Consider the following 13,320-nt stretch of genomic DNA (forward strand, 5'->3'; position numbering starts at 1 on the left):
GGCCCACGACTGTTTTAAGAGTTCCAGATGTTGAATCCTCTGTGCTTGTTAGTGGGGGCTCAGCAGTGAGGCCTGGCCTCTCAGTCAGCACACATTGTGTAACACTGGTGTGTGCCGTCCCTTCTTCCTGAAGCTTGTAGTTGTTGGAGAGGCCAAAACAAGGGAAGAGGCCCATAGTGTAATCATCTGAATCGGTGCAGGAAGTCATGATGCAAAAATGACCGCCCCTCGGCTGGAGGAGCTCCGTTTCCGGCCCCCCTGTCCCTTCGGCTGGAGTGGGCATACAGTGGTAACTGGATTGTGTGACTGCAGGTCTCCATCGCTCTTGGGGGGGCTGCGGGTGGCCCGGGTCTCCTGGGTCTGTCTCTATGTGGTGGGCGGAGCTGCAGCTTTCCGCCCTCATTAGTAAGTACATACATTTCATTACAGAGACACAGACATTCATGCTTTTACTCGCGCAAACACAACAGAACTTTTAGTTCAGTTAACTTATTTAAATCAAATGGAAAACAAACCCAGTGTCACAAACAGGAACTGTTCAGTCAGCTATGGACGCGCATGGTTAAAGCGTGTATATGTTATGACTTCCATCAGGTTGATGTTTATGTTGCTGCTTCCAGGTCCTCATGTTTGGGTTCCACCCTTCCCCACCATACCGGCTCCTGCTATTGGCTGGGGTCTGAGTCCTGCAGCCAATGGATGCTCTTCATGCAGCAGCTTGTGTAAGTGGACTGTGGCTACACTTTCAGGGCCTTAGTGATTAGAGCACCATGTGCTTTTTTTTGAGTGTGTGTTTGAGGTTTGCCTGCCTCTTCTTGCCCGTTGCCTTCAGTTATAGTCCCCACAGGAAGCTGGTAGGGGCGAGCTGCCATTTTCTTTTGTAATCTTCTTTGTTACCAAGCTAATTAGTTAATGGGATTTTAATTTGTGCTTGTTGTGTTGGCCTCGGCTCTCCCTGAAGTCAAATTCATGCTTCCCTCTTTTAACATCTGGGCAAAAAAGCTTTTCAAACCGTCCCAAACAGCCTCCTCGTGTTCTTCCATTCACTGTCATGTTACTCCCCTCACCCTCAGACCTTAACAATGTTTATGGTTTTATCTTGAGAGTATTTGTATTGCCTAGCCTTTTATGAGTTTCAGTTCTATCTCCTGTGTCTTGTTTCTCTAACGAATGTCAGCTGTGTTCCCACCTGTTTCCTCTTCCCTAATTACCATGTATATATATATCGTCTCCTTTATCGTATCCTTCCTCCTGCTGTGTGCTCTCTGTGGTTATTCCCTAGAGTCCTAGCTTCCAGTTTGCCTCTCCAGCATCTTGGAATAATGTCAAGAAACCCCCGCTAATCCAGCAACGATCAAAGGACGAGATCATTTAAGAGATGACGAGGGAAAGACTAAAGCCTACTCCTTTGCACTACTCCCATTTTTTTTCTTTACATGCAATTTATTTATTCGATTGTCTTTCTGAGCTTTTGGGGGCTCATGGGGATTTTGAATAATGACTGTAAACGATGAATAAAAGCAGAAATAATTTTAAAGATGTCTTCATACACGTTCACATGGACAGCTTTGATGGGGAGGTGACCTGTGATCGAGTGTCCCAGTGCCGCACACCGTTATGATCATCTTTATGCTCACCTGGAAAAAATGATCAGCGTGCAAGTCCAACAAAAAAACATATCTGGGGTCAGCCAAGCCGTTCCTCCCAGTCACACACCACCAGATCACAATGTCAACACTCATGTGAGCGTTGAAGTTCCCAAATGGAGTCTTTCCTGCGCCCCCATTCAGGAGAGAAAAGTATTCCCGCTCACTGCCTCTCCCCATGGGCAACTCCAGAGCGGGAAAGAGTCCAACCCCTCCCCAGGAGTCTGGTTTGCTACGAGCCCAACTACATCTAACCAACATCTCTTTGCCTCAGGCTCCCACCACACCCACGGCATTGTTAACACACCTGAAAGCTCCACACCTGCAAACTGACAAAACTTCAGCTTTTAATGGCACGGTCGCACTCGCTGGTCAGTTAATAAAGTGTATGTTTCTGCAAAATCAGTTTTAATGTTTGAAATGGATAAAAATTCTAACAGTAATTTAGTGCTTTCACATAAACAGGTTTTCATATTCTTTAGCATTTCAAACCACCTAAAAAAAAAATGGTGAGAAACTCGTCAGACTCTCCCCTCTAATAATTTTCTCCTCACTGTGAGGAGGTTTAGTGATGTCTTTGTTCACCTGCTCCAACTTGTCTGTTTTTGAATTGAAGGCTCAAACCGCTGGCATTAATCAGTTTTATATAATTTAATAGTTTCACCTGCTCGAGGAAAACGGCTTCTTGTAAAATGAACCCACTGTGCCAAAAGTTCACTTTCATTTTTTTTTAAATTTCCTTTTTAGTGAAGTGAAAGTACAAATTCCTGATGATTGGAAATGAAACTTATCTCTGTGGAAGCAGGTGGAGTTGTGGCTTTGTTCAGGCACAGTTGCAGTGGTTGTGAAAGACGTCACCGCAGAGAGCTGCAGTTGAATGAACCTAAAGAGAAGGGAACACATCACTGCCTCATGATTCGGTTTTATTTTAAGCTCTCTGTTGAAACGTTTTAAAAATGCAGTATAGAGATCAGCAGCATGCATTTAACTGCAGCGACAGAAGCTCAGACGAGCAGCAGTTATATTTACAGTAACAGCATTGTTCTGTTATCATGGCCCCATCTCACAATGGTTTGCTTCATTTGCTCAGGCAGGCTGTCACTGTATCATTTCCCATCTTTGGAAAAATGAGGACTCAATGTGCCTCAAAGTTCGGGGCTTCCCAGCAGAAGTCAAGAGACGCCTGCTGCAAAGTGCCAGCATTGAACTCCATGGCTTTTGCTGATGGACCAAAACTGATGAGGCCTTTTAAGGCTAATCCTTCAAACTGCACTGCTGCATATGCAGAGAGAGTGTTATTTAAATCGTGGAGCCCATCGGTCTCACGCACATGAGAGTTATTTGTTTCTAAGGCTGTTTCATCATCAGTGTCAGGGTACGGCAGCGTGGCAGGCGGGGTGTTGACCCAAGTGCAGGATTTTGGACACTGACATGAACTTAAAAGGCAGCTTTACTGCTGGGTGCACTCACAGAATACAAAACAGGGAGGAGCTTTAGGGGAACCAATAATCAAAGAACTAAGAATCACAGGGAAACAGGAAACACACTACCTCGAGGGACAGCTTGACAAAGGGGCAAGGAGACATGAAGACAATTTATACAGATGAGGGGAGAGGAAACAAGTGGGAAACACAGTGGGAACAAATCAGGGATAATGAGAAAGAGGAAGTCAAACTGGATACAAAGTACAAAAGACCACCAAAGTAAAACAGGAAGCAGCAGATGGCAGATACAACATGCAAACTAGATGGAGATCAAAGACAAACACAGAAAGGAGAATGGGAATACGAACGGGACGAACACCCAGGACAAAGACTCAAAGTCACAAGACTCATAAGCAACATGAGATAAAACCACAAAGGCTTAAATCTTCTCTCCAGAGATCCAAATATCAACAACACAGAACCAAAATATCCCACAGACTCAAACACAGCAGCAAGTTTACATTATTCAGTCATAATTACTGAACGATTTCCAACCTGTTGCTCTCACTCCCATTATCTCTAAGTGCTTTGAAAGACTAGTCCTCTCTCACCTGAAAGCCAGTCTACCCGCTACATTAGATCAGCATCAATTTGCTTATCGTCACAACAGGTCAATAGAGGATGCTATCTCCACTGCACTTCACATTACACTGACCCACCTGGACTGCCATAACACTTATGTTAGAATGCTTTTCATTGATTTCAGTTCAGCATTTAACACAGTGATCCCTTCCAAGCTGATTTCAAAGCTTAGTCAGCTTGGCATCAGTACGTCACTCTGTAATTGGATTCTGGACTTTCTAACTAATAGACCCCAGTCTGTTAAGTTAGGCAACTTCCACTCAGCCTCCATCACCCTGAACACTGGCGTGCCACAAGGCTGTGTGCTGAGTCTCCTCTTATACTCCCTGTTCACCCACGACTGTGTTCCTCTTTACGGTTCCAACTCCATAATCAAGTTCGCGGACGATACTACGGTGATAGGCCTAATCAAAGACAACGATGAAACGGCCTACAGGGAGGAGGTTCAGCATCTGGCTGTATGGTGTGAGGACAACAACCTGGAGCTTAACACAGGGAAAACGAAAGAGATTATTGTGGACTTTAGAAGAACTGCAAGTCAGGCACACACCCCCATCTGCATCAATGGTGCAGTAGTAGAGCGGGTGCCCAGCTTCAAATTCCTCGGCGTCCACATCTCTGAAGATCTCTCTTGGTCCCTCAATTCGTCAGTCCTGGTCAGAAAGGCACAACAGCGCCTTTATTTTCTTCGGAGACTCAAAAAAGCTTACTTGTGTCCCAGAATACTCGTGGTCTTTTACCGCTGTACCATTGAGAGCATTCTTACAAACTGCATCTCTGTGTGGTACGGCAACTGCTCCGCAGCTGACCGGAAAGCTCTTCAGCGGGTGGTTAAAACTGCCCAACGTATCATCGGCACTCAGTTACCCACCATACAGGACATTTACAGTAAACGGTGCCTGGGTAAAGCGAGGAACATTATCAAGGATGTCTCTCATCCTAATCATGGTTTTTTCACCCTACTTCCGTCTGGCAGGCGTTACAGGTGCCTTCGCTCTCGTACCAGCAGGCTCAGAATGAGTTTTTTCCTGAGGCTGTAACCCTGCTAAATTCCAGTTCATCATTGTAAAACATTACTGCACTTCGTATCATACTTAAACCTTGTACTTTTTATAAATGTTCTTATAAATGTTTTATCAGGACTAGTATAATCTGTAAATTTGCACATGGTATTATTGCACTATCTACACCAGCCCAACAATAATGTATATACTGTATATATTTGCCATATACTTAATTTTGTTTACTCTCATTCATTATTTATTCATGTAGTCATTTTTATTTATTTATTCAACTTTTCTCTCTATAACTATAGGTTAGTGTATTCACTGTACAATTAATGTTACCCGTTTAATAGTCTCAATTTTTATATGTCTTTTATTCTACCTGTCTGGTTACTCCTGCACTTTAATTGAGCATCAGATGTATATAATCCCTATCTTGCATTTCTGGTTAGATGCTACTGCATTTCGTTGGCTCTGTATTTTTACTTTGCACAATGACAATAAAGTTGAATCTGATCTGATCTGATCTGATAACTGAGCAAATATCAGACTGAATTTAACAACTTAAAGTCTTCTGACCATCTTCATCCCTTCTTACACGTCCGGCTCTCCTCCCTGGATGTGTCGTTCTCTTTTTATCCTTCCCTGTGGGTTAGTTGCACGTTCCTGCTCTAATTTTGATGCCGTCTCTTTCCCTCATTTACTCTCTAACAAATCTAATAAACCTGAAATCTGTGTAACAGCTCATTTACCATCAGATGCTGACCCATGTCAATTTATGTCAGCTGCACATATTTTGTATTGTGGCGTCACTTTGGGCTCATCCCTCATTTATCAAAGACCAAGAACACACAAGGAGCTTCCGGTGTAAAAGCTTTTATTCCTGCAGTAACAGTAAGCGTAGCTTCCTGAGACATGCACTTGAGAGCCTTTCAGAGCATTTTATATGCGTGATTACAGCAAAGGGTGTGACCTTTGACACAGCAGGGAGTCTCGATAAGGACACAGTTTCCTCTTGTTCTGCACCCAGTTATAAACAATTCGTATAAGCATTGATTATTATAACTAGAACAGAACTTATTTTTATAAGGGAAACTCCTGCAAGTAAATATTGAATGAAGTGAACTGCAAAAATAACAGGATAGCTCGACTAATGCTCTGCACATCATGGTCCTGGGCTGTTGGCCAGTGTATTGTGTCCTTTTTTCCTTGTTGTATTTGTGCTGTGTTTCTAAGTTTGCGTACTGCTGAGTTTGTTATAGTTTTCTGAATTCTGATATTATAGTTATTTGCACTGAATTCCTGTTTTCCTTTGTTTTTCCCATCTTCCCCGCATCGCTGTTTGTCTGTGTCATCCACCCTCGCCTCTTGTGTTTTTCTGTATTGGTCATGTTTTTTCATGCTTGGTCACTTCCTGTTTTATTTTGACAGTCCCTTGTCCCATGCACACTGTGTTCAGTTTTGCTTCCCTTGTATCTTCAGTCTTATTTGGTTCACCTGTCCTTCCCTGCTGTCTTCACTCTCTCCAATCACCGTGTGTGTGTGTTTAAGCCCTCTGTTCCTTGTTGAGTCATCATGTGTGTTCCCTTTAAGCTGTGTCTACTTTTGATTATGATTTTTTCCTCTTGTCTACTGAGCTGTGGTCTCCAGCTCTGCCTTGACTCTGGGATTTAGTGTTTTTTGGATAAAGACCTAGCATTAAAGCTGCACTTTAAGTTTTGATCCTGAGGGATCTCCTCCCAGACCTGGACTAAAGCATCTGCCAACTCCTGGACAGTCTGTGGTGGATGGAGCGAGACATGATGTCCCAGATGTGCTCAATCGGATTCAGGTCTGGGGAACGGGCGGGCCAGTCCATAGCTTCAATGCCTTCATCTTGCAGGAACTGCTGACACACTCCAGCCACATGAGGTCTAGCATTGTCCTGCATTAGGAGGAACCCAGGGCCAACTGCACCAGCATATGATCTCACAAGGGGTCTGAGGATCTCATCTCGGTACCTAATGGCAGTCATGCTACCTTTGGCGAGCACATGGAGGGCTGTGCGACCCTCCAAAGAAATGCCACCCCACACATTACTGACCCACTGCCAAACCGGTCATGCTGAAGGATGTTGCAGGCAGCAGATCGCTCTCCACGGCGTCTCCAGACTCTGTCACATCTGTCACGTGTGCTCAGTGTGAACCTGCTTTCATCTGTGAAGAGCACAGGGCGCCAGTGGTGAATTTGTCAATCCTGGTGTTCTCTGGCAAATGCCAAGTGTCCTGCACGGTGTTGGGCTGTGAGCACAAACCCCATCTGTGGACGTCGGGCCCTCATACCATCCTCATGGAGTCGGTTTCTCACCGTTTGTGCAGACACATGCACATTTGTGGCCTGCTGGAGGTCATTTTGCAGGGCTCTGGCAGTGCTCCTCCTGTTCCTACTTGCACAAAGGTGGAGGTAGCGGTCCTGCTGCTGGGTTGTTGCCCTCCTACGGCCTCCTCCACGTCTCCTGGTGTACTGGCCTGTCTCCTGGTAGCCCCTCCAGCCTCTGGACACTACGCTGACAGACACAGCAAACCTTCTTGCCACAGCTCACATTGATGTGCCATCCTGGATGAGCTGCACTACCTGAGCCACTTGTGTGGGTTGTAGAGTCCGTCTCATGCTACCACGAGTGTGAAAGCACCACCAACATTCAAAAGTGACCAAAACATCAGCCAGAAAGCATAGGTACTGAGAAGTGGTCTGTGGTCCCCACCTGCAGAACCACTCCTTTATTGAGTGTGTCTTGCTAACTGCCAATAATTTCCACCTGTTGTCTATTCCATTTGCACAAAAAGCATGTGAAATTGATTGTTAATCAGTGTTGCTTCCTAAGTGGACAGTTTGATTTCACAGAAGTTTGATTTACTTGGAGTTATATTGTGTTGTTTAAGTGTTCCCTTTGTTTTTTTGAGTGGTGTATGAGCATTTTTAGGATTTCTCCTTTCACAGCACAAAATAAATTAAGTGTTTAACAAGTGGAGGAGTTTAAGTGTCTCGGGGTCTTGTTCACGAGTGATGGGAGAAGGAAACGGGAGATCGACAGGCGGATCGGGGCTGCTTCTGCAGTGATGCGGACGCTGCACCGGTCCGTCGTGGTGAAGAGGGAGCTTAGCGTAAAAGCGAGGCTCTCGATTTACCGGTCGATCTACGTTCTTACCCTCACCTATGGTCACGAGCTTTGGGTAGTGACCGAAAGAATAAGATCGCGAATACAAGCGGCAGAAATGAGTTTCCTTCGAAGGGTGGCTGGCCTCTCCCTTAGAGATAAGGTGAGGAGTGCGGCCATCCAGGAGGGGCTCAGAGTAGAGCTGCTGCTCCTCCACATCGAAAGGAGCCAGTTGAGGTGGCTCGGGCATCTGATTAGGATGCCTCCTGGCCGCCTCCTGGGTGAGGTGTTCCGGGCATGTCCCACCGGGAAGAGGCCCCGTGGTAGACCCAGGACACGCTGGAGAGATTATGTATCTCGGCTGGCCTGGGAACGCCTTGGGATCCCTCCGGATGAGCTGGAGGAGGTGGCTGGGGAGAGGGAAGCCTGGGCTTCTCTGCTTAGGCTTCTGCCCCCGCGACCCGGCCCCGGATAAGCGGAAGAAAATGGATGGATGGATGGATGGATGTTTAACAACTTAGTACAGAGAAAATTTAGTCTTTTATAAATTTAGAGTTGGAGACTTTCATGATCACTGAGCTGCAAAGCTCCAATCAGAAGTCGGTCTGTGATGCACAGATAAATTCAGTCTGTTTGATGTTACATCAGTCACACAGTATTAACTCTGCAAACTTTCACACAGCAAAATCAAACCAATGAAATTAAAATGCCGGTGAGCCGACATCTAAGCCATTCAGGTGTTAGATGGCACAGCCTGCAGAGGCTTTTATTATTTTGTGTCAGAGGAAGTCCTGATAAAATATGTCTGTTCGTTCTTTGGAGTCATTGTTCTGTTTTTCTTAGTTATTCATCTTTCTTCCCCTTTTCTGGCATTCCTCCTTCCTTTTCTTAATCAATGTCCCTCTTTCAGTTTCTTTACTTCCTCGTATGTATTTCTGCATTTTTACTACAGACTATATAGATGTATGTAACCACCATTACCTTACCCACTGGTTTTGGACTCCATGTTTTGAAGCTTGACCAGCTTTTTGGTCCCTGCTATATTGGGGCACCGGCCCACAACCGTGACCCTGTGACCCTGGGTAGGCCCTCCCATCAAAGCCACTGTACCCCCAACTTTAAGAATCCAAATGATGGAGGAGAATAAAATCCCCAACTATAGTTATTAAGATGGAGGAAATTATCAGTCGAGACCCAAACTGATTTTTATACCAGGCTTTAAGAAGAAGAAGAAACAGCCTTTATTGTCCCACAGAGGGGAAATTTGGGTGTAACAGCAGCCGCAGTTATTATAAATATAAATATAATAATTTACACTATTAGGAAAAAGAATATATATATATATATATATATATATATATATAAAAACAACAAACAAGATTAAGCTTAATAATAATAATAACAATAATATTATATACAGAAGTTAATAAATATGTTTATTTAATCCTGTTTCATTGGCCATTTTAACATGAAGGGGACGGCCATCATTATTGGTTTACTCTGGTTACTTAGAAATTACTGCCTACCTATGGGTCCTGTTTTGTTCGTTGTTGGGTCCATAAACTGTAAGTGGGCACAAATGGAGATGGGAAGCTGAGAGGCGAATGTGATTAGAGCCTTTGGTCATGTTCAAATCAGCCTGAGAGATATAATGGAGACATGCAGTCCTACTGCAGATTCTCTCAAATACGATTTAACAAACCTTAAAGTCTCGGAGCCACAGACTGTATGCACAGCATCCCAATTAAGTTGGCATATGCCAGGAAATCACAGGTTACACAAAACAGAAAAGAAAAACGTGCTCAGAAAGATGCTGTTCACCTGCTCAGCACTTTAAGAAAAAGAGAACTGCCAGCCAGCCTGAAATTTACTGAGCTCATTTATATCCCTCAGAGTAGTAACCTTTTTGATTTTAATAATCTGACATTTTTTTTTCCTCACATAAATATTTTTAGCTCTGAGACAAGACAACAACTCAATGTCTGTGATTCAGTAGCACCAGTGCTGTAGACACGATGTAGAGGTCCTGCTTGGTGACTTGAATTAGCCGGACTGAGCCTGAGCCGACACTGATTGCCTCCAGCTCCTTATGTTTGGGCAGCTGTCAATCAAAGTAACCACAGCCCAGACTCCATTGATTTAAAATCAAAACAAAACAAAAAACAATAGTTGTCCAATATTTGGAAAGGATCATCTACAGAGGCTTAACCCAGTTTTTCTACCACAGTGTGAACATGTTTATTTTGGCTGTAGAGAATTTAACATGGAAGTTTATGGCAATGACTCACTTTTAGAGTTTGCCCCAAGTAGCCATTAAAGTAACTGTGGTTTTTGGTGCCTAAATTGCTTTATTTTCCCACCTTGGGGTTTACCACTTGGGTAAAACCAGTGTTTAGATTATACAGCTCACAACACGTCATAGTACACATAGGGCTTTGGGGGGCAGGTGTGTCACACAGTGGTCAGTGTGGGGAACTGCTGAGGTGACCCCACTTCTGTTCACTGCTGCCTGCTCCTCAATTTTATTTACATCTCAGACACTGAGGGCCTTGGGGGGGTGGTGTGGATGGGCGCTGTTGCTCAGTGCTCATCACATCTGTCCCTCCAATTTTAATAGCACTGTAGCTTTCACACACACATACATATTCTTCCCACTCCATACACTCACATACACCCAACATATCACTCCAAACAGGTTGAGTGGAAGGAGGGGGAGGGCGGGTCTTCCACACCCCAGTTTCATGCACCCTGCCTGGGGTAGGGACTGGCTAGTGGTTTGGGGCCGGGTTGGCTGCTTCGCCGGGGTGCCACTGGCTCTGTGCTGGTACCCTCTCACCCACACTTGGTGTCCATGTAAATTCTGTGTGTGTGCGCATGAATGTGTGACAGTCATATGTGTGAGTATGAATATATGATTTGTGTGTGTGTGTGTGTGTGGTGCGTGTGTATGCGTGTGTGTGCATGTGTGTGTGTGCGCACGTGTGTGTGTGTGCGTGTGTGTGTGTGTGTGTGAGTGTGTGAGTGTATGGACAGCAGGGCCTGGGCCTGTGGCTTGCTGAGCCTTGGCACCTGTGGGACATGGTTGCGGAGGGTGGGAGTCCCCCCTCCCTATCACTCCCTATCGCTTCCTGCTGCTTCTTGCTGGTTGCCACTGCTCCCCCTGGAGTGTCGGGTGCCCGTGGGTCCCGGGGTTCATGGCCGGATGTCTTGGCGTGGCTCTTGACCCGCTCCCTTGGCGGTTGTGGCCTGGGGGTGGCTCGGGCCTCTTTGGCGTGGGGTGGGCTCTGCTGGGTGTCGGGCGGTTCTCGGGCGCCTGGGGCCCTGGGGCCGCATTCGCGGCTCGTGCGGGGGATGCCGGCCTGCGGCGGGGGTTGGCTGCTCATTGCCTCTCGCTGTCTGGACTCTTGCCGTTTGGCCGTGGGGGGGTCCATCTGGGGTCTCCCTCCTTCCTCCTCTGGGGTGTGTGCGCAGTTGCCATCGGGATGTGTGGCCTCTCGTCTTCTGATGTCCTGGTGGGCCGTGGATAGGCTGCGTCCCCTGGGTCCTTTCCTGTTCGCCTCTGGATCACGGGGGCATGATTGCAGTTTCTTGCCTCCGTTGGTGAGTACGTTCCATGACAGAGGCACATACACACATTATTTGCAAGCAACAGCAGGATTGTGTGTGTGTATGTGTGTATGCGTATGTGTGTATGTATGTGCATGTGTAGATATGTGGATGTGTATGTATATGTGTGGATACAGGGTTATTATAGTTAACGAAAATGAACGAAATAACGAAAACTGAAATTGAAAAAACATTGTCGTTAACTGAAATAAATAAAAACTATAATTAAAAGGAAAAAACGATAACTAACTAAAACTGAATTGTGAGTTTACAAAACTAACTAAAACTAACTGAAATTATCGATAAACTGACTTTCATTTACTTGTTTTTTTTTTTAAGCCTTGTGGATTGATATGAAATCATTTTTTCCGCTCTCCGAGTTTAAGCTGGGAGCGCCATAGGACAGCTGAGTGAGTGTGTGCGCATGTGCGTGTGCTCACCGCGCTGGTCCACAGAGTAATGGCTGCGGTCTGCCGAGAAAGCTGCAGAGTCCCGTATGGAGTTTCTTTGAGTACAAGAGCACAGATAGAATCGAAAGTCTTGTTGTGGATGATGAAAAATGTGCGGAACACTTCTCAGTCAGGAAAAACCAGCAACATCAAAGTCCACCTGAGAAGCACACAATGGCTACAGAAACCGCTCTGATCCTACCAGGTAACCTGGCCTGCGCCTCTGAGAAACGGGACTACTTGTCGGGTCCACGCAGCCCAGAAACTTGTGACTAAACTGTTTAGTCCTTGTGCGTTTCCGGCTACTTTATCAGTGAGAGAATAACGATCAGGAATAATAATCAAAGCATCAATATAAGGACTCACAACTGTCAGCAAATTCCTGGTAGGAGACTGCTGAAACTATCAGGATGGACGTGAAGGAATGAAGAAAGTGAAAAAAAAACAGGGACAAATATGTTTGCACCTAAAAAACTGAGCACAAAGAGCGAGGACCAAAAAAGAAGTCCCAGTCTGCGCTGCATATAAAACACCTGCACACGACCACAAGGTAATAACACACACAATCCAGCTACATAAGCATAAATGTGGACATAAGGTCGGCAACTTCCGTAGGTTATGTACAGAGGCCGCAAAGACCCTGCAAGTTTAATCAGCAGCATCTAACCAAGCTAGCTCCAAAACAGAAGCAGCTTCAGGTGGAGAGAACATCAGGATGCAGCCGGATTTGAGCTTTGACTCCTTCAAAGAGTTTGTTTTTGTCAAACACCACATGTAGGTGTTGTTAATCTGCTGCACTGATGCTGAACTTTATTGTGGAGTTTATTGTAGAATTTATTGAGTTTGGGAGTTCATGTTTTTCTTTGTTTCTCCCTGTTGATGTTCATGTGTGTCCTTAATATTACACACATTTAGCACGTCTTGTGAACAGCTGGTTGTTGACTATATTTCTTTAAACGGTATCTTTTGTCAAGTTTTCATTACACAACAATCACTTTTGCGCCTTGAATCTTGCACCTGATTAGGTATGAAAATACTAAAACTAATACTGAAACTAACTAAAACTAAGCATGAAACCAAAAATAAAAACTAATAAAAACGAGAAAAACCACTCTGAAAACTAATTAAAACTAACTGAATTAGAGAAAAAACAGTAAAAACTAACTAAAACTAAACTATAATGTAAAATCCAAAACTATTATAACCCTGTGTGGATATCATTCTTTGATTATTCTTTTCTCACCTTTGTTTTGTTTTTGTTTTTTTGTTTTTTCTCTTTTCTTTTTTTTTCCTTTTCTTTCTCACTCCTTTTCCTACCCTTTCCTTTCTGCCTGTCACGCCTGGTATAAATAAATAAAATACAAACTAAATACATACTAACAAGAGTAGCCTATTGTAAAACTTACAGAGCTA

The sequence above is a fragment of the Archocentrus centrarchus genome, chromosome 23 (assembly GCF_007364275.1).
Source record: "Archocentrus centrarchus isolate MPI-CPG fArcCen1 chromosome 23, fArcCen1, whole genome shotgun sequence".
Lineage (NCBI taxonomy): Eukaryota > Metazoa > Chordata > Actinopteri > Cichliformes > Cichlidae > Archocentrus > Archocentrus centrarchus.